The sequence below is a fragment of the Chiloscyllium plagiosum genome, unplaced genomic scaffold (assembly GCF_037043375.1).
Source record: "Chiloscyllium plagiosum isolate Xiang-an unplaced genomic scaffold, Cpla_swu_hap1 HiC_scaffold_28, whole genome shotgun sequence".
NCBI classification, from domain to species: Eukaryota; Metazoa; Chordata; class Chondrichthyes; order Orectolobiformes; family Hemiscylliidae; genus Chiloscyllium; species Chiloscyllium plagiosum.
The window spans coordinates 44,709,599-44,736,584 of record NW_028270166.1 but is presented as its reverse complement, the minus strand read 5'-3'; the positions used below and the strand labels follow the sequence as shown (position 1 = coordinate 44,736,584).

Below are 26,986 nucleotides of genomic sequence, written 5' to 3'. Positions count from 1 at the left end.
AAGAGATCAATTCAAACAGAAGCCACGCTTTGCGGGAGAAACACCGCGAGTTTGGCAGCAACTGCCACATTTCGGAAATGCAGGCAAAAGTGGCCTGTGCTTGCTTCCCACCGCCACAATGTGAGGGCCATTCAGTCTGATTTGCTCGCACTACGCCTTCGCTGTTGTCCCGTGGCAGTGCAATTTAAAAGCGACCCGCCCGAGCAGGGACTTGAACCCTGGACCCTCAGATTAAAAGTCTGATGCTCTACCGACTGAGCTACCCGGGCTCGTGGAAAGCCGCCGCCCTGCTGCGGCTTTTCCTGCTTGAGCTGGAAAAGACGTTCGCGCTTCACACTCTCGCGCAGCCATTCTGACACAATCCACACAATTCAGTAGGAAAGACGGGCAGCCCCGACTGTGCAGGGCCGATTCCAAACCGCTGTCTCTCTTCATCACCCCCATTCCATTGCCGCCCCGACCTCTCTCTACTGTAACAACCCTCCTCAACACACACCTCTGGCACCGTCAAAGCCATCAGCAAGCTTACAACACAGCACCGCCAAAGTAAGAACGGTGCTCATGAGACGGCCTCATCATCATCCCTCCAACACCACGCACAGTCCCTACCCCCAGCATCCACTCTCTGCTCGACACAATCCACCCGAACACAAGCCGCAGGCACCGACACTCCCACACGCACTGCCACATCACCATCAGCTCCAAAACAAGGAAGATGTGCATGAAAGGTTCCGTTTGAAGTGTCTGACTTGATTTTAAAAAAGCAGACCATCGATGACAGCAGTGTCCATAAATCGAAGCTTCAGCACGTGCAAATAGAATCAGGATTTCACTGCTGCCTCCCAGCGCCACGGACCCTTGTCGGATTCGAGCCTCGGGCGACTACCTGTGTGCAGTTTGCACATTCTACCCGTGTCTGCGTGGATTTCGTCGGACGGATCCGGTTTCCTCCCACAGTCCAAAGGTGTGCAGGTCAGGTGTTCTGGCCATGCTAAATTGCCCATTGTTTTCAGGGATGTGTAGGTTCGGTGCATTTGTTCGGGGTAAATAGAGTCATGCGGTAGGGGTTTGGGTGTGTGGGGGATACTACTGGGAGAGTCGGGAGCCTGTTTCCACAGTCGATGGATTCGATGCTAATTTCTGATACGCACATTTGGAGGACCTGAAAGAGATCAATTCAAACAGAAGCCACGCTTTGCGGGAGAAACACCGCGAGTTTGGCAGCAACTGCCACATTTCGGAAATGCAGGCAAAAGTGGCCTGTGCTTGCTTCCCACCGCCACAATGTGAGGGCCATTCAGTCTGATTTGCTCGCACTACGCCTTCGCTGTTGTCCCGTGGCAGTGCAATTTAAAAGCGACCCGCCCGAGCAGGGACTTGAACCCTGGACCCTCAGATTAAAAGTCTGATGCTCTACCGACTGAGCTACCCGGGCTCGTGGCAAGCCGCTGCCCTGCTGCGGCTTTTCCTGCTTGAGCTGGAAAAGACGTTCGCGCTTCACACTCTCGCGCAGCCATTCTGACACAATCCACACAATTCAGTAGGAAAGACGGGCAGCCCCGACTGTGCAGGGCCGATTCCAAACCGCTGTCTCTCTTCATCACCCCCATTCCATTGCCGCCCCGACCTCTCTCTACTGTAACAACCCTCCTCAACACACACCTCTGGCACCGTCAAAGCCATCAGCAAGCTTACAACACAGCACCGCCAAAGTAAGAACGGTGCTCATGAGACGGCCTCATCATCATCCCTCCAACACCACGCACAGTCCCTACCCCCAGCATCCACTCTCTGCTCGACACAATCCACCCGAACACAAGCCGCAGGCACCGACACTCCCACACGCACTGCCACATCACCATCAGCTCCAAAACAAGGAAGATGTGCATGAAAGGTTCCGTTTGAAGTGTCTGACTTGATTTTAAAAAAGCAGACCATCGATGACAGCAGTGTCCATAAATCGAAGCTTCAGCACGTGCAAATAGAATCAGGATTTCACTGCTGCCTCCCAGCGCCACGGACCCTTGTCGGATTCGAGCCTCGGGCGACTACCTGTGTGCAGTTTGCACATTCTACCCGTGTCTGCGTGGATTTCGTCGGACGGATCCGGTTTCCTCCCACAGTCCAAAGGTGTGCAGGTCAGGTGTTCTGGCCATGCTAAATTGCCCATTGTTTTCAGGGATGTGTAGGTTCGGTGCATTTGTTCGGGGTAAATAGAGTCATGCGGTAGGGGTTTGGGTGTGTGGGGGATACTACTGGGAGAGTCGGGAGCCTGTTTCCACAGTCGATGGATTCGATGCTAATTTCTGATACGCACATTTGGAGGACCTGAAAGAGATCAATTCAAACAGAAGCCACGCTTTGCGGGAGAAACACCGCGAGTTTGGCAGCAACTGCCACATTTCGGAAATGCAGGCAAAAGTGGCCTGTGCTTGCTTCCCACCGCCACAATGTGAGGGCCATTCAGTCTGATTTGCTCGCACTACGCCTTCGCTGTTGTCCCGTGGCAGTGCAATTTAAAAGCGACCCGCCCGAGCAGGGACTTGAACCCTGGACCCTCAGATTAAGAGTCTGATGCTCTACCGACTGAGCTACCCGGGCTCGTGGCAAGCCGCCGCCCTGCTGCGGCTTTTCCTGCTTGAGCTGGAAAAGACGTTCGCGCTTCACACTCTCGCGCAGCCATTCTGACACAATCCACACAATTCAGTAGGAAAGACGGGCAGCCCCGACTGTGCAGGGCCGATTCCAAACCGCTGTCTCTCTTCATCACCCCCATTCCATTGCCGCCCCGACCTCTCTCTACTGTAACAACCCTCCTCAACACACACCTCTGGCACCGTCAAAGCCATCAGCAAGCTTACAACACAGCACCGCCAAAGTAAGAACGGTGCTCATGAGACGGCCTCATCATCATCCCTCCAACACCACGCACAGTCCCTACCCCCAGCATCCACTCTCTGCTCGACACAATCCACCCGAACACAAGCCGCAGGCACCGACACTCCCACACGCACTGCCACATCACCATCAGCTCCAAAACAAGGAAGATGTGCATGAAAGGTTCCGTTTGAAGTGTCTGACTTGATTTTAAAAAAGCAGACCATCGATGACAGCAGTGTCCATAAATCGAAGCTTCAGCACGTGCAAATAGAATCAGGATTTCACTGCTGCCTCCCAGCGCCACGGACCCTTGTCGGATTCGAGCCTCGGGCGACTACCTGTGTGCAGTTTGCACATTCTACCCGTGTCTGCGTGGATTTCGTCGGACGGATCCGGTTTCCTCCCACAGTCCAAAGGTGTGCAGGTCAGGTGTTCTGGCCATGCTAAATTGCCCATTGTTTTCAGGGATGTGTAGGTTCGGTGCATTTGTTCGGGGTAAATAGAGTCATGCGGTAGGGGTTTGGGTGTGTGGGGGATACTACTGGGAGAGTCGGGAGCCTGTTTCCACAGTCGATGGATTCGATGCTAATTTCTGATACGCACATTTGGAGGACCTGAAAGAGATCAATTCAAACAGAAGCCACGCTTTGCGGGAGAAACACCGCGAGTTTGGCAGCAACTGCCACATTTCGGAAATGCAGGCAAAAGTGGCCTGTGCTTGCTTCCCACCGCCACAATGTGAGGGCCATTCAGTCTGATTTGCTCGCACTACGCCTTCGCTGTTGTCCCGTGGCAGTGCAATTTAAAAGCGACCCGCCCGAGCAGAAGCCACGCTTTGCGGGAGAAACACCGCGAGTTTGGCAGCAACTGCCACATTTCGGAAATGCAGGCAAAAGTGGCTTGTGCTTGCAAAGCCATCAGCAAGCTTACAACACAGCACCGCCAAAGTATTTTCTGATGGTGTTTCTTCACTTTGCGTAACCAGTAAATCATTGACCTTTTGCTTTGATTCCATCTCGAAATCGCTTTTGAGCAATTTCACAAAACACTCAGATATCTCTGCCTGGAGTCAAATCGTTCACCTCACTCACTCTTCTTTTGATTTGACAAAACGTCCTCTACACCTTACTTTTAAAGGTTTACCTATCACAGGAAGTAACACCAACACTTCAGCTTTGTTCGCAAAATTTAGGTTAGGATTTCTTGTCTGCTTCCTGTTTAATCTCATGCTATGATTTTTTCAAGTGCTGCCTAGTCAACTCCTGCTCCATTTAATTGCTCCCTACAATTTGACACAGTCCAAACATGTGGTCTCTGAATTCTGATTTACCTATTTTTCTTTAATTTCAGAGGCCCTTTCATCTCATGCGCAAAATCTAAATCAAGTCTACTGAATGTGGTCGATTCATTTTGAGCATCGCAAATGGCAAAGAAAACAAAAGGAATTCCTTTCTCCCAGTCGTCTGTCTAATCTTGACTGTAAACTCTTAACATTGTCTTAACACTCCTTGCAATTCCAGATGATATGCATTGTTTTGAATTGTTTTATTCCTCATCTATCCATTACTTTACCGAAAAGTTTTAGTGTAAAATTTGCCCCTTGATGTGATTGTTTTGTTGTTGTCCATACCCAGTGAAAAATTTGAGTAACTCGTCTCTAATTTTAGCTGTGATGTTGTGTGATGAAATGACCTTTGGAAATCTAGGGGACACGTCCAGTATTAACAAATACTGATTCCCACTTTTGGTTTTAGTTTGGGGTCCTACACAATCGATTATGGCACTTGTTAAAAGGTTTCTCAATTGCAGGAATGGGTATTAAAGGTGCTGCTTTTTATCTTTGCCTGAGGTTTTCCAATTAACTGACACGTGTGAAATATCTGGCAAAATCCATCTACATCCTTATGCAGTCCAGGGCAGTAAAAATGTTTTTGTATTTTAGCTTCAGTTTGTGTTACCCCAAATAACCTTCTACTGATAATTCATGCACTCTCCGGAGTGCCTCCTTTCTCTAACCCATGGTAATACAACTTGTAGAACGTCTGTTCATTTCTCACCTGCCTGACTATGTGATGGTCTCCATTTCCTCACGAACAGTTCATTTTTTAGATGGTAACATTTGGGAATAAACTCAGATTCCACTTCTGTGTACACTTTCTAATGTAATTGCATCAATTTTACATCTTTGTTGTAATTCAGTTAAATTCCTTGAGCGAAAAATATCCACTTTGTCTTCCACGTGTTCCTGTTTTGTCTCAACCATTTGATCAAACATGGTCTGATAGTTCTACATCAACTTCCTTTTTGTATTCTTTGACTTGTCCTCCTGTTTCAACTGTTGGCTTTGTGACCTTGTAATTACAGTCAGGTAAATTTCTAGGATATACTTCTTGTAATGCCTTAGTTGCCTGATTCTCTACTGGCTTTTCAACCACAGTAGACCCACTTCTGTGATCCAGCTAATATGTTATCAAGGAGAAATTGTATTCCTGGAACCGAGTGTTCCTGCAGTACCCCTACCACCACTTCTCCATTTGTCACGATAGACTGTAACTTCACTCTACATAAATTGAAGACTTCCTGTCTTACCATGAATTCCACAAATTGGCGTTTTTTCTGGCAATAGTTCTTCTGAATTACGTATCTCCTCATCTCACAAAGAGAGGCACGATCCCACATCTGTTAACACTGTAAGTTATTACCTACTGCTGGTAATGCTAGCAATAAATCTTACCTTTGCAAGTAAGTAGTTTAAGAAAATCTGGCACTTCCTCCTCAACCAACCTCTGACCAGGTTGTACTTTCTGGTGCAGCGTTTTGGCCGCCACTGTGCTTTTTGCTACTTTAACAAAATTTACTGGCTTATCCTGTTTTCCTACATCAATCTTCCCAAGTGCTTTTCTAACCCACCAACACTGACTCCATGTGGCCTACCTTATTGCAATGAAAATACCTGAGGTTTTCAACTTCTCTTTTCCCTTCCTGGCTTTCCTTTTTATACCTGTAGTAAGCTATCTTTATCATCTTCACCGAGATCTACTTTTTCCTTACCATGTGAGTACTTTTCTTGACCTCAATTTCTATGCCTCACAGAATGAAATCGAGGTTGGATGCTAAACATTAATTTATGACCCAACTCAATCATAAATTCAGCTGTTTACCCTGCTATTTTAAACCTCTGCACTTCCACGTGAGTTCTCACTACATCAGGAAGTGAATTTTTGAACTCCTCCAAAATAATTGTCTCTCAGAGCGTCATGTGTTTTGGTCTATTATTAATGTCCTGATGAGTGAAAAATGCCATCCTAAGTACATTTGAGCTAACACCAGAAGCCTCCAGCCAACATTTCATGAATCTAAGGAGGGAACCTGATCAAACATATACATGTGTTGAGTTTGAAAGAATCAAACAAAGTAATTTTGATCGGTGGATAAAGGCATTGAAAATAGATCAAACACATGATGGTATTAGGGATTACTTTGGAGTTCGAAGAATTCACTTCCTGAAGTTATAAGAACTCATGTGGAATAGCAAGTTAAGGCTGCCCCATTAGGAGTGGAAATGGCATATTTCATAATGGCAGATATGCAAACAAACACACAAGCTAACACGCACACCTACACAAAAACACAGGGACATATGTCAGCACAATGAAACACACACACACATAAGTACGCATATAAATTACAAAAACACATGCCAAATGTATGTTTGGAGATGTGACTCTAGGATTGGGCTCATCAGGTGCACAAGGACCCAGAGAATCCAGTAGCAATGACACAGAATTTCCAAGGGGGCAATTGCACTCATATTGTTGCCACTGACAATGACTAAGTAGTGGGGCCCATGGTCAAGTGAAGGGGAGACATCATAAAGTGATGGGAAACAACAAAATGATAGAGCAGGGTAATATCTTGAGTGATGAGTTCAAAAGTGTGTCAGATAGGGACAGAACATACAAATATAAGAGTGCAGCAGTAGAATGGAGCCTTGATTGCAAAAAAATGGTCAAGAGAATGAATTTAAGGCACTGTAGCTGAATGCACAACACATTCGGATGAATTGTCAGTGATTGGTGTTTGTGAAAATGGGTTGAAAAGAATTACAAAAATATAGTCGAAAAGTAAGAAAGACTGGGATGTGAGTGTTGAAGGGTATTTGAGGCATGCCAAGCTAGGAAAGGTTGATGTATTGGCTCTGTTAATTAGGTTTGACATTAGTTCAATACTGAGGGATGGTCTTAACTTGAAAAATCCATCTGTCAAATCAGCTTGGGTGGAGACAAGAGTAGGAAAGATAAGAGGTCACAGTTTATAAGGTCCTTGAGAGTAGTGACAAAGAGCAGAGCATACAGGAGGTAAAATTGAGCAATGTACCAACATAATTATTGATGACTTTAAACTTAAGGTAAACTGGGAAAATAAAATTCACAAAGACAGCAGGAAAAATGAGTCAGTGTTTCTGTGACCAAGCTATTTTAGACGTGGCAGTTTGCAAGGAGATAGGAATGATCAATAATCTCATGGTAAAGGAGCCTCGAGGTGACAGCTGCCGGGTTTGCAATGTTGTCAGCCAGGTGGACCTCAGAATGAGTTTCCGAATTGGAGCTGTTAACCTGATCCAGTCAGAGAGCCTTGGTTGAGAAATATACAGTAAACAGGATTGTCAGACATTCCTGCTCACTCTAACAGCTGGATCAGTGTCAAGGGCTCACAACATGTCAATAAAGGGTGACTTGGTGAAAGGATACTGGCCTCTGGAGTTATTTCAGGGGCAACACGAATGAGATTTATGATGTAACCATGAAAGATAATCTATTAGCTAAATAGCAACTGGATTTCCAACACCAGCATCTCCAAATCAGGACTTCCAAAGGGCAGTACAATTGGCTTTATCATTGGAAAATATGGCAAATTGAGTCTATGAGTTGCAGTGCACACCAATGGAAGTGGACGCCCCTGTGAGTCAGACTGAACTTGGGGAACACCACTTGAGTGAAAATAATTGCATAGCCTCACTCAAGACATATCCTGATCAGAGGGACTGCAGGTCTGCCCCACAGCAAAACCTGAAAACAAAGCCAAGCCTTGGCCAAATAATCAAGCTTTCTTCAGGATCCAGGCTGGCATGTTGATGTAGTTGCTACCAATTGAGGACTCAAGCCAGTAAAAAGGTGCCATTAGACCTAAATTCAGTAAGAGAACTCATGGACCTATATCCATGTAAGTGCACATCTGGAAAATCCTCTTCCATCTGGCTGAGAACAGTTAAATTGCTTCACAACATCCAAGCCAGAGTCAATCAAAATAAACATCTGATTAAATGGTCACCTGCTTCTAATGGAGGTTGATGCTGGTGCAACTGTTTCAATGATTGCAGAACCGGTTTTAAGCAAAGTTCACTCTGGACTCCAACCCTTAAGTTAGTGCAAGACCTCAGCTAGACTGAGAACCTATATTGGGGAGCCTTTCCAGATTAAATGAATGACTTTGGCTCTGGTCTCTGAGAAGCTGCAGGTTCAGTGACCACTGGTTATAGTAAAAGGCTTGGGCCCAAGCTTAATGAGATGAAATTGATTGAGAAAGATTCACTGAGATTGACTCAATATTTTAATTAGAAAATTCATGACACCAGCCTCAAGTTGTTTCAACAGTGATCATAAGGAAATTAATGTTGAGTTTGAAATGATGGATTGTGTGTCATAGAGTCATGCAGCACAGAAACCCTTAAGCCCAAATTGTCCATGCCAACCAGGTTTTCTCAACTAAATTAGTCCCTTCAGCTTGTGTTTGGCCCATATCCCACTAAACCTATCTTACCCATGTACCTATCCTAATGTCTTTTAAATGTTGTAATTGCATCTGCTGCTACCATGTTTTTGGTCAATTCATTCCATTTTACACCACCCCTTCTTTGAAAATGTTGCCTCTTAGGACCCTTTTAAGTCTTTCCCTTCTCATCTTAATCCTATGACCTCTAGTTTTGGACTCATTCCCTAGGGAAGAGATCTTAGCTATTCAGATTATCCATGCCCCTCATGATTTTATAAACCTGTATAAGGTCACCCCTCAGAACTGTATCAGGGAGAAAGATTCCAGCCTATCCTTATAGCTCATCTCATCCAGTCTCAGTAACATCCTTGTAAATCTTTTTTGCCCTTCCCAGTTTAATAATATCCTTCATATAGCAAAGCAACTCGAATTGTACACATTGCCAAGGCCACATTTAGATTAATATCTTACACAGCCATAAAACAATGTCACAATTCCCGTACTCAATTCTCTGACCATTACTTGTGATTTAAAATGAATTAAAGGTAACTGAGAATATGATGGCAGACCTGACTCAGGTGAACTGGGAAACTGGGATAAGATGTATCATAGTAAAGTTTGAGGCATTTTTTAAAAAGATATTTAATAGCCCAGTCGAGAATTGTTGTTGAACGAAAGGCTCCTTGCGAAACAGCCTTCATCCATTGCTCAATGCATAAACCCAGGAGACCATTAAATAGAAAGAAAACGTTACAGCTCTGCAAAGATGAGTGCTGAATTAGAGGACTGGACAGACTTCAAGAAGCAGCAAAGAATGACGAAACTGTCAAAATGTTGTGGCTAAGGCAAAACCTGTCTCAAAAGACTGAATTGTCTCTTGTATTTAGCCAGAAGATGGCGATCTTGGACTGTCAGAGTCACAGAGTGAGAGCTGAGGCTGTTTTAACTGGGCCCTCTATTTTATAAAGTTAAAAAATCACACAACACCAGGTTATAGTCCAACAGGTTTAATTGGAAGCATGCTAGCTTTCGGAGCGACGCTCCTTCATCAGGTGATAGTGGAGGGCTCGATCATAACACAGAATTTATCTATTTTATAGTTCATCATCAAGTTCTTTCTTTTGAGCACAATGCCTGTGCCCTAAACCACAGCAAGCTGCAACAGAAATGCACTCAGAAAAGTGGCTAGCATTTCCACACAAAAATTTGGTAACTTGATAAAGGTACACAAACACAGATGAATTAGGAGAATTCTTCAAGCCCCCTCTACTATTCAGTAAAGGCGTAACTACTACAAGATTATGAAACAATCAGATCATATTCATTCACTTCAGTGTACCAACAATTCATTTTGCTTGTTATGAATGATGCCAGCATTTGGATAGAGAACCATTAACTTAGTTTGTTTTTGTTGTATTTGCAGCATCTAGTCTTGACTACTTAAGTTTATTTCTTAATGTTATTTCTGTCCTTTCCTGTCATTCTCTGGCCTGCATTCCACATAGTATTTTTCTGTCCTGCCTTGACTCCATTCCTTGATTTGTTACATTTAACCAAGCTTGGTTCCTCAGCCAAGACTATGGTGCTGGAAATGCACAGCAAGTCAGGCAGCATCTGAGGAGTAGGAGAATCGGTGTTTCAGGCATAAGACCTTCCTGATGATCTCCAGCATCTGCAGTCATCATTTCCTCCCTTGGTTCCTCAGCCCCTTTGTTTAGAATTATAGAACACCAACAGTGTGGAAGCAGGCCATTCGGCCCATCAAGTGCACATTGACTGTTCGAAGATCATCCCACCCAGATCCATTCCCCCTGTATTTTCACCCAGTAACATTGTATTTTCCATGGCTAACCTATCCTGCACTTCCCTGGACACAGGGCAATTTAGCATGGCCAATCCACCTTACCTGCACCATTTGGCACTGTGGGAAGTAACCGGAGCACCTGGAGGAAACTCTCACAGATATGGGGAGAATGTCTGTTTGGAGTTTGCACATCATGAGGCTGGAATCAAACCCAGGTCCCTGGTACTGTGAGGCAGCAGTGCTAACCAATGAGCTACTATGCCATCCTTAGTCTAAAGCCCCCTCCATTTTAGTCATTGTGTTGCATGTGGGACCACTGGTCCCAGCATAGTGAAGGTGTAGACGATCCTAATGGCACAGAGTCCACTTTCCGTAAGTACTGGTGCTATCACCCCATGATACAGAACCCCCTACTCCCACATGTTCAGTTCTTGACTCTTATTCATCCTTTGCCAAGTTGCATATGGCTCAGGTAATAATCCAGAGATAATTACATTTGACATTCCAGTTTTATAATTTATCATCTAACATTGCAACATTTAAAAGGCATCAGGATGGGCATACAATAGGAGGGGTTTGGAGAGATATGGGCCAGGTGATGGCAGGTGGGACTAGATTGGGTTGGGATATCTGGCCAGTATGGATGAGTTGGACCGAAGGGTCTGTTTCTGTTCTATACATCTCTATGACTGTATGACTGTATCTCATGCTCCTGCAGCAGAACCTCTTTCTTATGTTTGATCTGTGTCATTGGTATCAATGTGGACCACTGGATCCTCCCTTGCAACCTGCAAGTTCTACTCTGCGTCAGATCTGATGTGCTTGTCACGGGGGGAAAACACTACTATCTGAACTTGTTATTTAATGTTGAGAACACTTTCAATCCCCCTCACTATACTGTCACCGGCTACCATTACACTCTTTCTTATTTCCCAGCTTGAATCTTCTTCCATCACAGATCATTCATCCTTGCAGCCCTTATTACCATCCAAAAATTCAAACCTGTTGGGCAAATGCTCCTGTATTCCTGCTCTCTGTGTCATCTTTCCCACCTCACTTGAAGTGACACCAACCTTCCCTGACCATTGATGAAATTAGAAGACTTAAACCGAGGGGGTGTGACCATCTCCCAGAATAAAGTGTCCAGTATATTTGTCCTGTCCACTATCCTGCAAAAATCTACAGATTTGGAATGGTTCTGGTGACTGGAATGTAAAAAATCTGGCGCACTATTAAACAAGAGAGGAAAAGGAGAAAGCAGGGAACCCCAAGCCCATTAACCTTACTTCAATAGTGGAGAATGTATCAAAAAGCATGTGATAAATGGATGTGGGATTGAAGGAAAAAGATCTGATTGAGTGTAATCGGCATGGACTTACAAATGGGAAATGGAGTTTGACAAAGTTGGTGTTTGATGATGTTGTGAACAAATCTGATAAAGGGTGTTGGCGGATGTAGAATACTTGGGTTTTCAGAAGGATTTTAATGAAGTGCCCACAAAAGGCTGGTTCGCAAAATTAAAATAGGAGGTAATAAACTGGCATGGATCAAAAATTGGCAAACAGAGTGAGAATATATGGATCATTCTTGCATCAGCAGGTTGTGACTAGTGGGGTCTGTACTTGAACACCAGCTGTTCACAATACATATCAATGTCATGGCTGTGGTGACCAAAGGTATTATGTCCAAGCTGGTGGATGAGTCACAACTAGATGAGAACATGTGCTGTCAGGAAGCTGCAAAGCAGCTTCAAGACAAGTGTAAAATCACACAACTGAAAATGTGTTGCTGGAAAAGCGCAGCAGGTCAGGCAGCATCCAAGGAGCAGGAGAATCGACGTTTCGAGCATGAGCCCTTCTTCAGGAAACCTGAAGAAGGGCTCATGCCCGAAAAGACGATTCTCCTGCTCCTTGGATGCTGCCTGACCTGCTGCGCTTTTTCAGCAACACACATTTTCAGCACTGATCTCCAGCATCTGCAGTCCTCACTTTCTCCTAAAATCACACAACAGGTTTAATTGGAAGCACACTAGCTTTCGGAGCATCACTCCTTTGTCAGGTGATAGTGGAGGACTCAATCCTAAAACACAGAATTTATAGCAAAAAATTTACAGTGTGATGTAACTGAAATTATATATTGATGGTATTCAAACAGATGAAAGACTCAACAGACAATCAAGATATTTTTCAATGTATAATTTCAGTTACATCATACTGTAAATTTCTGCTATAAATTTTGTGTTTTAGGATTGAGTCCTCCACTATCACCTGATGAAGGTGCGACTCTCCGAAAGCTAGTGTGCTTCCAATTAAACCTGTTGGACTATAACCTGGTGTTGTGTGATTTTTAACTTTGTACACCCCAGTCCAACACCGGCATCTCCAAATCAAGACAAGTGGACAGAGTGATTGCCCCTTTGTTCCTAATTTTCTTATTTATAGGAAAGAAAATTGGAGTTTATTTGTAATAAAAGCAGGAAAAAAGGGCAGATGGATGTATGGGGTCAAGGATCTTCTGGCAAACTCTGAAGTATCTCCACAAAAGGCCAGTATCCAGTCACCAAGTTACCCCTTACTTACATGTGGAGAATCCTTGACAATAACCCAGCTCCCTCAGAGCCAGCTCTCTGAACAGGATGTCTGACAATGTCACTCAGTGCTCCCTGATTGGACACAATTAAACAGCTCTGAGCAGGGAACTCATTCTATGAAGTCCATCCGGTTGACATTGTTGCAACCACTACAATGATTCTGACTCAAGACCAAGCTTATTATGGACAATCCTAGAACAGACACCTCATCCACAGTCTTGCCTCATTCAAATTCTCCTTCTGTCCAGCTGAATCCAAGTGTCCACATGGAGAACCTAAATTCCCATCACCTTTAGAAGGAAGTGATGACATGTTTGTAGACTGATGAAATCACCATTGCAATCACCCATTTTAAAAAACAAATTGAAGTCAGGATGTTGTATGAGTAGCATAATGGGTAGAATCAGACTTGGTGGGAGATGCTGGTTTCAGTCTGACTGTATGATATTTTAATGAGACACTTAAATATCACATGAAGTAATGCAAATCGTTTGATCTTGCTCTTGCCTGCAGTCTCATGTCAAGATGAAATCACACCGAAATGTTTAAGAAAGTTCATGGTTTCCTTTCCCCAGTACACTCTGTATATAGTTTCCAGGAACGAGACCAAAATATTCTAATTCTGTCAAGTTGGCACCAAACAAGAATGAAACATCTGACCAACTCAGGAGTGATACACATTCAGGTAATACAAGTACCAGTCTGGTATTCTGTTACTGTCTTGAAAAATTCAAACCATTTGGGTTTTGCTCAATATAATAATAATATTGTTCTAGTCTAGGACACAGTGCAAGATAACATGACTTACTACAGTCTAATAGCTCTGGCATATTAGTACACCATTGGTACTTTACTGAAAGCAGCTTCATTCTTCCTATTAAGTTTGTCCGCAGGTTAAAGCATGTTTTGTTGGGATGGGTATGTGTGCTGCCGGATGTTTTTCTCTGCATAACCGGTCCAAGGAGGAAAAAGCTTGCAAACCATTACTCTAAGTTCCAACATAAGTTTAGCTATAACAATTATACATGAACAAAGGGCTGGATCCAACTTCAGCACACCAAGTAGTGATTGTAGTTTATTATAAGGGCCTGAAAAGTCTGGACAGTCTCAAGACTGATGACTAGTTGCTCTGTTTTGATGAAGTTTGTCAAATTTTCAAAGTAACTCCCCTGATTTTTTTACACAGCTCTTCTTCAGCCAGCGTATGGTGCCCTTGCCATGTTCATTGTTGCTTGCATTTTTGGCTGTGCACATAATATTTCTTACAGCACTGAGATGTAAAATGACCACAGAATGTTTCAATTGTTACTTTGGCTGCGTTCAAATGGGAATTCAGCTTTTCAATTTGCAAGCCATATCACCATAACCTGGTGGAGTTGGAAAGTAGAAACCAAAACTTCAACACCCAAACAGCTAAATTGTGCAGATTAAAACCTTTCTATCAATATTGAAACTTTAAAGATCATTTTAATGTGTGGCTGAAACTGCAGAAATTTCCATGTCTCAATTGCAATGGAAATGCCATTTGCATGGGCAGCAAACCAAAAACAATAAAAGTAATTGCAGGCACCATGTGATGGATGAATCTGCAAAAACACAAAATGAAGCATTGTCACCAATGCTATTTTTATGCAGCTACCCAGAACAGGGATAGCCTGTGGGCTGTGATCCTGTAGCACTTCAATCATTACAATGCGATAGACTTGAAGGTGCACAAATACTGGTCACAAAAATGCAAATTTTATTTGTGGCCTCAATTATTACAATGACAGTCCACACCATCAATGGTTTGAGAATCCCCATTGGACATAGCTTTACTGTGCTGTTATCAATATGAAGCAGTTATCCAGCCTGCATCACTTACGAAACAGGGAACTGGGATTCTTTCCAGTGAGCTCTGGATGAGCTTGGGGGCTGAGTACCCGAATGAGCTGGATGCTTAAAATTGCATAGGTTTCTTTTCTCTCAATACATGTTTTTTTTCCCCTTTTGCCTCCCGAGCTCAGACATCATCCACGGTGAAAGCGAGCATTGACTTAGTCTCCCAGCACTCCCAGCCTCATGGTGAAGCCCAGTGCCATCTGGTTGGAAGGACTGTTAATCTGAACTCTTACTTCTGTATTTTGAATTTATTGCTGGACTTTATTTTTCTTTTTCCCCTAAAAATTTATATTTAATTTGTACCTTGGTACCTAAGTGGCATTACAGGTGATTTGTAAACTTTTCACTGCACTCATGTGAATACATGTGACAATAAAACTAATCCTAAAAGCTACGTTGTTGGTCTACTTGGGCAATTTTGGCAGCTTTAGTCAGCTTTACTGAGCATAAATCCTTGATCTGCTACCAAACTCTCAGGCTCCTGGGTTCAGCTAGGTGGCCTGACTTCCTAGAGGGACAATGTCTTCATTCCATTTTCAGTAAACAGAAGCTCCATAAAACTGCTCTCAACTCCACATCCACAAAAAGGTAAAGTCAAAGATCAGGTAGTGTGGCTCAAGGGGAGTGACCTTATTTGCTTTCTTGTGAAATGGATGTGATTAGAAAAGTGGGTTTTTATTGTCTGACTCCAGCTATTGAAAAGCGGGGGTTAAGCATTCTACCTGAACTATTTCACACAACTGAGTAGGGTTCTGCACCTCTTTAAGAATGTAGTTAGTGTTAAGTGTGGAGTAGAACCACATATGGGGCAGATAGGATAAGAACACTCAAAGAAAGGCAAAATACTGCAGATGCTGAGACAAACAGAGAACACTGGAAAAACTCAGCAAGTCTGGCAGAATCTGTCAAGAAGGAAAGACATAACGTCTCAAATCCAGTAAGAAGAGTATTAATGAACAGTCATATTGCACTCAAACATTAACTCTCGCTGCACAGACCACCAAACCCATAGACTCTCAGTTACTCTGTATATTTAGGAACAGGACAGTGAGTTTCCATCATTACACCAGACAATTTCTTTTACAGTAATCTGACTGCTTCATGGCATTTATTGATTTTTTAAAAGGTCAAATTGCCATGCTGATAACTGAACCAATTTTCTGGTAAATGTCTGAGTACCCAGTTTATTAATGCAGGAGGATGGCTAGCACACAGCCAAACCCCTCAGTATAGAAGATTATCAGCTTCAATTCTATTAAGTTTGGCAACGTGCATGAGGATTTTCTGTTATAAGTCACCTTTGTTCCAATGTCACCCAGAGTAAAAGTAAAAGCTAAGGCCAACTCTAGTCAACCCAAAATATGCAGAAGTATCAAGAAAAACAGTAACAAAACCATTAGCAGACCAAAAGTTAACAAATTAACAGATAACGACACATTACAAATGTAGCCCAATGTGAGCAGATAGACACTCTGGGCTGGACTCCAGAAAGCATATCATTTACAAGCAGAACTGTCAAATTTAAAAAAGTGTAAGTAGTGTTATCCAAGCAGCATCTGCAACCACACAGTGTTACTCAGCCCTCAGTCTGAGGTAAATGGGGACCTGATAAGATCAGGGTTGAGATTAGGGTGGTGCTGGAAAAGCACAGCATGTCAGGCAGCATTCGAAGAACAGGAAAATCGACGTTTCGGGCAAAAGCCCTTCATCAGGAACAGTCTATTCCTGATGAAGAGCTTTTGCCCAAAATGTCAATTTTCCTGTTCCTCGGATGCTGCCTGACCTGCTTTGCTTTTTCCAGCATCACTCTAATCTAGACTCTGGTTTCCAGCATCTGCAGTCCTTGTTTTTACCTACTTGATAAGATCATCCCACTGCTTACTAAAGAGGGCAAAATAAATAAACAAGACCTCACTTCAGATTTGCAATCAGTTTACAATTTCTACAATGAGTCATTTGTCCTCAGACCAATTCTTTCCTAATACTTCTTTTCCAAGGATTTACCAATCATAACTTAATGCAACGCCGAAAAACAAACTTGTATTTTAGAAAATAACTTTCTGCCTGTAATTAGTGAATTACAATTTGGCTCCCAGTGTTACTTAAGGGCACATGTTACATGAGAAATGCCATAAATATTTTCCTATAAAGTGGAAAACAGTTAAACAATGATTGGTGGGCAATCAGTAAAACATTGTAGACCGAACGTCCCATTCCTGTGCTGTATAGTTCTGTGTTCTTTTGCTAGCAATCCCTCCACAGTCCCCCGCTCACCCAGGTACTGCACTCCACACGAAGCATCATTCTATGCCAAGACCCCCATAACCAACACTATCTTCAATCTGTGGCAAAGCTTATTATCCTGTGGCATTCTCATTAAACCAACCAAAATAATTTTCCAATCAGTGTTAACTCTTTGTTTAAATACTTTGAAATTTCCTGCCAAATTAAAAATCAAAAGGGAGACATTTAGGAAGAATGATAATGAAGTCATTGGCTAAATCATGATAATCAATTTTTTAATGAATTAATCTACTGGAAACCCAGATATTGTCCAAAGACACATATCCCTTTGAATTAGGCTAAATGTAGACTGATCCCTGGCGTAGCTCCTCCTTTGAAGAGCCTGACAAATGGGTTTTGCCTGAAATGTCGATTTTCCTGCTGTGCCTTTCCAGCACCACACTGACCCTGACTATAATCATAACAGTTTAGACAAATGAGAGGTAATCTTATTGAAGCATAAAAATATTCAAACAAACAGGGGCACACTCAGTTTAATGTTATGATAGAGGTCAAACTCCTCTGCTGTTTAAAACCAAAACACACAGAAAAGCTCACCTCAATCTTTTCAGAGGGAGTGAAAGAAAGCCTTCTGATTTCTATTGTTTAAAGAAAACAATAACAGTTTATTTTTCTAAGTCTAAAAATGAACACAAAACAAAAACTATTAGCAAACCTGTTAAGCCTTTCTCTTAAAGAAAATCTCTGACCACACTGCAATTAAAATGCTGCATCAATAACACAATGATTAAACATTAACTCAATTTTATCTCTCAAAGTCTATACAGTCACTTATCATATAACCCCTACAGTGTGGAAAAAGACCTTTTCGGCCAACAAGTGCACACCAACCCACCAAAGAACAACCCACTCATACCCATTCCCCTACTTTATTACTCTACATTTACTCCTGACTAATGCACCTAACCTACACATGCCTGAACACTACTGGCAATTTAGCATGGCCAATTCACCTAATGTGTACATCTTTGGATGCTGTCTTCCTTCCAATTTTGCTGTTTCCTTTCCATTTTGCTGCCTTCTCCCTGGGTCATCTACTTTTTTGTGAATGTCTTTGTATACAATTTCATGGTACCTTAAATAGATGATACCTTCTGCGATATTTCTTTTGAGAAAAAGATGTTTATTGCTTCAGAGAGCAGTTAGCGCTGACCAATTTTCAAAATGCCCTTCCTTTTACAACCCCCAGCGTCGTACCCTCTCATTGGTCTGATGTTTTCAATACAATAAATCCAAACTCAATTGGTTTATGGTATTCTGGGCATAATTAAAATTAATTGTTAAATTCAAATCCAATTGCCTGAACATCAAATCCCAAGCTGATTGTTATATATTATCCAACTCTCAGCATTCTCAGTCACGTCAAGGGGATGGCCTTCACTCAGGGGCTGTGGGCGCAGTTAGTCAGAGGCAGCCTCTGATACCGTCTCGGCCCTTCTCAGGGTGGTTAGAGACCGGATCCTATCCTCATGAGAAGTGCGGAGCTAAACAATGGGCAGCACTCCTCCTGGCTTGACTCATCTTGTCCTGTTTTGGATAGTTTTGCTCCTGGAATGCTCAACATAGACAAACATGTGCTGTCACAATCTCTCAGCTCAGAAAAGATACTTGTCTCTTAAAGTGACCATATACTCTTTCGACTTCATAACAATAAGAGGCAGGCCCATTCAGGACTGAGATAAGGTAGAAATGAATTTTTGGAATTCTCTATCCCAGAAGCCTGGAGGGGGTTCAATCATTGAGTTCTGTTCAAGAGAGAAATTGACACATTTTTGGATATTAAAGATATCACGGCTTGAGGCATAGTAAAGGAAAATAGCCTTGAAGTAACATGATCTAGTTGAGTGACGGATTGTGCTTGAGGGGCCAAATGGCCTCTTCCTGCTTTTGTTTCTTGTCATAATTTCTTGCTTTTGCACTCGATGGATAGTATCTTCGCAGGCCCTGAGCAACATGGGCTCTGGTGCGATGATTGGTAGAGTCACATGAGGCTCAGCTCATTGCATCCTATTTGCTTTACAGAAGTGACATAGCAATATTTATACTAGGGAGCAACTGAGTCTCTTTTGGTGCATGCTAAAAGCCTTATCAAGAGCCAAACTCACCATGACTTTCTATCTCACCAAACTTACCATACAAGCTAGTGTCAGGATACCTCAGTATGGAAATCTCATCAGTTTCTCGGTGGGTTCAACTCACCACTTAATCCAAGAGAGCCCCATGTTGAACACCAGGCACCAGCATCTTGGGGACACTTTACAGGCTCCAGCCACACACACCCCAGATCCTCGAATATTAACCTTCGACATGTGCCGGCCTTTCAGTAACCTCATGGCGTGTCTCCAATCTATTCAGAAGATGCTTCTACACTTCACTGTACCTTAGGCTGCCCCAATAACTCCCATTGTAATGCTGCGGGAAAGACACTGTGTGCTCAGGGACATACACCCAGCCCCTGGACTGGACCAGGCTGTACCTCTGGGCTCTTTACTCATAGTGCTCGCTCACTCTGAGCCTACCCGAATGCTTGCAGCATCCTACCTTACATTGCCTTGCCTTTTTAGGGCATTACCCCTTCAGCCAGGGATACCAGGCTCAAAATACTAAAGTCTTGCCAACCACAAAGCCAACAAGCTTGCCATGGTTGTCAGAAGACCTCAGTGAAGTCAAGGGGATGGCCTTCACTCAGGGGCTGTGGGCACAGTTAGTCAGAGGCAGCCTCTGATACAGTCGAGGCCCTTCTCGGGGTGGTTAGAGACCGGATCCTATCCTCATGAGAAGTGCGGAGCTAAACGATGGGCAGCACCCCTCCTGGCTTGACTCATCTTGTCCTGTTTTGGATAGTTTTGCTCCTGGAATGAGAGAGAGCAGTAGCCATTACACTGGCATCAATGGTACTTATGGTGCAGGTGGGGATGTGTAGTTTGTGAGTGAATAGGCAGTGCAGATGGCACACAGGGTTAATAATGACAGAGGTTGTGATGGAAAAGAGGGAAAGTGTTCGAGGACATAATGAAAGTGGTTGAGCATGAGTCTTGGTGGGAGGTGACGACAGAAGCAGCGATAGAGTACGAGGTAGCAAAGAGAAGCTGGTGGCATTTACACTGGTGGAGAGAAAGACCGACATTGACTTTCTTCCTACAGTGCTGGACATCCTTCTAGATGGTTGAATTTACACTAACCCACTTGGCAACCTTGGACCAGGCTGGTATGTCTGCTGTGGTGGCCTACACTGCTGGTCCTTGGGGAAGAGGAAATTATGTGTCTGCAACACCTTGTCAATTTTCCCCTGGTCTTCCATATTTGGGGCAAATGCTAAGAGCCATGCAGGACAGCTCTAGATTGACAGTGCTTGGCCGGGTGCACAAAGGGCTTTTAAAGATGGTACTTGTGCCAAGAAATCTGGGTCAGTTGGTGATCTCCAACAAGAGGAGAGCTGCTCCAGGAATGGCATATGGTACGTAGGGGTGAAAATCAGATACCAACCATTCAGACTGAAACGTCAATGGATGTGATGAGTTTGAAAAGATACAGTGAGAAAACTTGCTCAGACCAGTGGTGAGACTTAGGCCACCAAACTTGATGTGATTTTCATGCAGCACATAAACCACACGATTCAGCCGTATGCCTCTCTCTTCAAAGTCAGCGGAGACTGAGAGACAAAAGAATTCAAGGAAAAATTTAAATTTGCACAAAATAAAATAATTTGACGGTATGTAATGTTTGATTTTGGCATCAGGAACTCTTTTAATTTTATCACCTGCTGTTCTCTGGGGAATAAATTTCAGGCCTCAGCTCAGGCCTCACTGATGCTGTTAAAAACCTCCTTCTTGGAAACTTGACTGTTTCCTAGCCCCTGCCCTATTTTGATATCTTTGGGCAGTGAGAGGTCATCCCACAGAGTTCAGGAACAGTGCAAACTGTTGGAAAGTGATGGATTGCAGAAAGATTGAAATTGCTGATGCAAGTATTTGTGTGAGATGTTTGGAAAATTAGGTATTTAGAAGAAACTGCCGTCTAGTAATTGCCAGAACTGGCTCCAGACAGACTCATTAGTGGATCTTGTCATCCTGAAGGAAAGTATGTAGTGACTGAGAATTGAATACTATACAGCAGCTAAAAAAAGCAATCATAGTTACCACTGCACCACTGTCTCAGCTGTCAATAACACTAATACAGTGCCAAGTAATTTTGCAGTCTGCCCTGCAGCACCTTGAACTGAAATAATCACACAAAAGGGTTGAGGTAGACAGAAAATGGAAAGAATTCCAAGGAAAGGGTTGAACAGTTCAACAAAACTGTTCACAGGCAAAACAATTTCAACAATTTTTCAAGTTGCATGCAGGATCGTATGGAGAATCTTTTCACATATTTAGTCCCTCACTGTCATCTGAAATATAATGAAATCCCAGAGAGGATTGTCACTCTCTAAGCACTTGTTTTTCCATAGTGTTGAATACAGTGTCAACTACTCAGCAAAATCATGAGTCCACATTTACTCTGATTCAGGAAATCATTGTCCCCACGATCAGTCTCATTTAACAAAATTAAAACCCCACACATTGAGTCTGATTCAGCAAGATCACTACTCCTACACTGACTCTGGTATGAGAGACACAAGGATTGCTTCAGGAAACCGGGACAACTATCCTTAAGAATGAAAAGCTCGAGAAAGACATTTGATCAACAATTTAAAACACGAGGGGCATGGACAAAGGGGATAGGGAAAAACTGTTCCTGGTGTTGATTATTTCTGAGCCATATGGGGCACTGATTTAAAAAAATTGACCAAGGGGCCAGACTTCATGAGGAATGACCTTTCTGTTGAGTTCGTGGTTAGGATCTAAATTGCACTGTTGGAGTATGTATTCGAGACAGATTCAATTATTGCTGTCAAATGAGAATTAGATAATTATGTGAAGAGAAATTGTTTGCAGGGCCGCAGGTTGGAGGGTCCCAAGGCGGCAGATGAGGCCTTCTTCCTCCAGCTGTCGGGTGGCTTGGATTTGGCGGTGGAGGAGGCCCAGGACTTGCACGTCCTTGGCGGAATGGGGGGGTGTTGAAGTGGTTGGCCACAGGGCTATGGGATTGTTTGGTGCGTGCTTTCCAAAGATATTCTCTGCAAGATTCCACAAATTGGCTTCCCCTCTCTAAAGGAGACCAAATCGAAAGCAACAAACACAGAGATAACATGTTTGGATGTGCAGGAAAATCTCTGTTGGATGTGGTCTCTTCTATATCAGGGAGACAGGATACTAACTCATGGAACATTTCAGGGAACATCACTGGGACACATGTACCAAACAACTGCACTGATCTGTGGCCGACCACTTCAACTCCCCCTCCAACTCTCCCAAGGCCATGCAAATCCTGGGCCTCCTCCACCACCGAAGCCAAGCCACCCAATGGTTGGAAGAAGAAGGCCTCGTCTGCCGCCTTCGGACCCTTCAACCACACAGCTTCAACATCAACTTCACTAGTTTCCTAACCTCCCCTCCCCACTATATTGCAGATCCAACCCTCCAACTTGACACCACTTTCTTGACCTGTCCTACCTGTCCATCTTTCTTCTCAACTATCCATTCCACCCTCCCCTCTGAGCTATCACTATCACCATCCACCTGCATCTACCTATCGCCTTCCCAGCTACCTTCCTTCACCCCTATACTCCTATTTATCTCACAGTTCCCTTACCCGCCCCATCCCTCCGCCACATTCTTGATGAAAAGCTTGTGCCTGAAATGTCGACTCTCTTGTTCTTCGGATGTTTCTTAACCTGCTTTGCTTTTCCACTTTTCGACTCTGACTCTCCAGCATTTGCAGTTCTCACTATCTTCATGAGTAGATTTGATCAGCTGTGATCACGATGAATGGTACGACAATAATAAAGGGCCAAAACACTTCCTCCTGCTCTCATTTTCGATGTCTCTCGATTCACTGTTGGGTTGACTGGGTTGCCAGAACAGTTCTAGTTCTCAATCTATTCTGGATGTCAAATATCCCATCCTCTGAGACGCTGCAGGTTAATTCCTTCCTCCTGTCTCTGGGTACTGAGAGCTCCGCAGCTGGGCTGGGATGGCACTGTTGCCCTTCAGAATGTAATGGATCGATTGTACCAAGGGGAACACACCTTTGTGGCATTTTGGACTCACACACGTCTCCTGGGAGTTAATTGTTGGAGCGGGCTGCAATCTTTCAGAAATCCCCACATCCTCCGGTGATAGGTGGGGATCGAACCCAGGTCAATTGTGCACATAGCCACCATATTTCTTGGAAGCCGTTTGGATATTAATCAATCTCAATCCATCAGTAACTGTTTTAGACTTTATCTGGAGCAGTTTTAACAGAACAACCTGAGAGAGCCCATTGTTGGAAACAACAGGTATTTTTGCATATGTTTTAACTCAGCATTTTGTGCGGATTTCCCTGGGGCCATTATTTGGCTTCTCTTTGTGTGACCATGATTCCGCAAAATGACAGTCATATTTCCTTAATGCAGTTGAGATTGCATTAGAACATAGAACATAGAACAGTATCGCACAGGAACGAGCATTTCAGCCCACGATTTTGTGCCAAACTTGACGCAAAATTAAAGTAATCCTTTCTGCCTGCCCTTGATCCATATCCTTCTATTTCTTGCATATTCCTGTGCTTATCTAAAACATCCCCATTGTAACTGCCTCCATCATTACCTCTGGCAACATCTTACAGACATCTACCACTCTCTGAGTAAAAGCATTGCCCCTCACATGTCCTTTGAATTTTTTCCCTCTCACCTTAAATACATGTCCCCTAGTATAAGACATTTTAACTCTGGGAAAAAAGTATTTCTGACTGTCATCCTTATCTAAGCATCTCCTAATTTTACAGAATTCAATCAAGTCTCCCCTTTGTCTCCACTGCTCCAGAGAAAACAACCCAAGTTTATCTAGCTTTTCCTTATAGCTCTTACCCTCTAATCCAGGCAACATCCTGGTAAACCTCTTCTGCACCCTCTCCAAAGCCTTTATGTCCTTCCTGTAGTGTGGCAACCAGAATTAAATGCAATTTTGCATTGCAAAAGTACTTCATTGGCTGTGAAGCACTTTGAGATGTGTTGAGCTGAATTGTATCAGTCGAGGTTCTCTCTTACTCCTCAAACACAAAACATTTCAGTATCATCTCTGTACCATATTGTGACAAACAAAGCACACTCACTTCAATAATTTCAGTCCGAGACAAGATCTGAAGCAATCAGTATGTTTATTAAAAGCTTGCAAGCGTGGTGCCTGGAATTGACACACAGAGTTTAGCAAGTACATATCTTATATAGGATTCACTACTCCAAACCCAGTGCCCATTACTATTGTTTATCTCTTGCCTTATCCGGCCTTGTGCATAACAAAGCACAAGCTTTACTCGGCCATTTCACCACGTCCTGCTGTGGCCCATTGTTGGGTATATCCTTCTTCATGATTATCTACTTCCTCCACCTGTGCCATTTCCTCCCTTTCCCCAACCATATTGATCCTTATGACCTTTTAATTGGGGTTTGTTTTTGTGTTTTTGCAAAAGTGGGAAACAGACGCTTATAATTACTGCTTGTACAAGCATATCTGGCTTAACCTACATCCTCACAGCACCTTATCTATTTGTCTTCCATTGTTAACAAGGCAGTGCTAACCACTGAGCCACTGAAATAACTCTTCTCCCCATTGAACATGGATAACAAAAAAAAGGGAAAAGATTCCCCAGCCATCACCATTCCTTGCTCTTGGTGTATTTCTCAGACTGCTTCCCTTCTTTGAAGGTGTGGCCACATTATCCCTTTTGGTTCCAGTAATCACCTCCCAAGCTACTGTTTGGGATATTGTGTTTTCTGGCCTAGTCTTTGTCATTTCATAGACTCATAGGAACTCTACAATGCAGAGAAGAGGTCATTTGGCCATTCGAGTCTGGACTGACCCTCCAAAGAGCATCCACCGAGACCTCATCCCATCCCATCCTCATATACCTGCATTTCCCATGGCTAATCCGCCTAGCCTGCACATCTTTGGAATGCATTCTGCACAGTTTGCTAAAGGCCTCCTCAAAGAAACAAAAACTCTCAAATTATTTTTAATCAACGTATTCAGAATTAAACCCACGCCTTCTAACCCATAGGTAGAGGTACTGGTACTGCACCAGAAGACCGTCAGTTCCCAATGCTTTTTCATACTCCTTCAAATTGATGCTGAGGGACTTGCAAATTGTCCATATCACTGGGATCAATTGAAGTTTCAACACCAGCTTTTCCTTAGTTTGCTGCTCCGCTCCAGATTCACTGTAGGATGTCTAATCTTGAGTATTGATTCCCGATCAATGCCATGTAAATGTTAAGAAGTCAGCTCATGAAAAATACCAGAGAGCTGCTGGCATTCCACACCTGGTAGCCCCTTTATTGGACAGGGTTACAATATTAGAAAATGAAATTAGATTGAAATTAGTTTAGTGCACGATTAATGTGTTTAACAACCAGAAGGGAATTTGAGTGCCAGATTGAGAAAATAGCCAACAATATCCATTTCCTTTCTTAAATACTGTCTTTGTCAATGTGAGTTCAGGGAGAGACATAAATATTTTGGCTATGCTTTGTGGATGGCATTGAGTGATTAAAGTCATTGACCTTACTCCGTTTATTCCTATGGTACAATGAAGGTAGCAGTATGTTTAGCTTCGAGACTGAGCAAAGGGCAGTGGGGATGTGGTGGAATTTTGATCATATCAACAGCCCTTCAGAAACACAGGGACATAAAAATTCCATGTCTGTTTTACTCCTAGTATTTATTGTTCCTAGTGATTTTATCTTCAGCTCTCCCTGGAAAGAAAGAATTTGAAAAATCCAGAAAGCAGTGAGAATGTTCCAGCTTTTGTTTACTGGCTTCACCATGAGCTTAGTGCAGATATTCCCCATTCAAAGTAAGTTCTAATCATACATTTTTATTTTAACATAGTTTATACATTGACAACCCCCAAATATTTTTGTTTAATCAACATTACTGCAAGTGTTTCTTTCTTTAGAATAATGGTATTTAATTTTAACACAAGTATTTTATTCAAGAAGCATGTTCCCAGCTGTGATTTACATCCAAAAATTAATCAAGTTCATATTGAGACTAAAACATAATCAAGACATGGAAATGTTGCAATTACACAATAACAAAAAGAGACAAATTCAGCAGCCAAAAAGAAAATGGTGGATGGGACATTGAAGGAAAGATTGCATTAAATTCACAAACTGGGTTACAATAAATATCAACTTTCTTATATCACGGGTATAAATTTCATCATTTCAGCCAGGGCTACTCAAAGCTAAGGGTATGGCCCCAAGTGGGTCATGAGCTACAATTTTGAGGTTGAATCTGAGATGATTGGCTGCTGTCGAGTTGGAACCAAGTTACAACAGCTGTGTCCCAACTCTAAAGAACTCCCAGCTCTCACATTTCTCAAGGAGATTTTGCAATTGTATTCAAGCTTCAAGATAGATTCACAGAGTCATATTGTTGTACAGCACAGAAACGAGCCCTTCTGTCCATGCTGACCAGATATCCAAAATTAATCTCGTCCCATTTGCAAGCATTTGGCCTATATCCCTCTAAATCCTTCCTATTGATGTACCCATCCAGGTGCATTTTAAATGCTGTAATTGTCTCTGTCTCCATCACTTCCTCTGCCAGCTCATTCCATACACACATAGCACACTCTATGTGAAAAGAAGTGGTCCTTAGGTCCCTTCT

General features: G+C 43.0%; 3 non-coding genes across 3 annotated transcripts; all 3 read right to left on the bottom strand.

Moving 5' to 3' along the window:
- Positions 1 to 196: 196 nt before the first annotated feature.
- trnak-uuu (transfer RNA lysine (anticodon UUU)) lies at positions 197 to 269 on the bottom strand. The gene has a single exon. It is a non-coding gene; the product is annotated as a tRNA-Lys (tRNA).
- A 1,093-nt stretch (positions 270 to 1,362) lies between these two features.
- On the bottom strand, positions 1,363 to 1,435 carry trnak-uuu (transfer RNA lysine (anticodon UUU)). The gene has a single exon. It is a non-coding gene; the product is annotated as a tRNA-Lys (tRNA).
- Positions 1,436 to 2,528: 1,093 nt separating this feature from the next.
- Positions 2,529 to 2,601, bottom strand: trnak-cuu (transfer RNA lysine (anticodon CUU)). The gene has a single exon. It is a non-coding gene; the product is annotated as a tRNA-Lys (tRNA).
- Between the last annotated feature and the right edge of the window lie 24,385 nt (positions 2,602 to 26,986).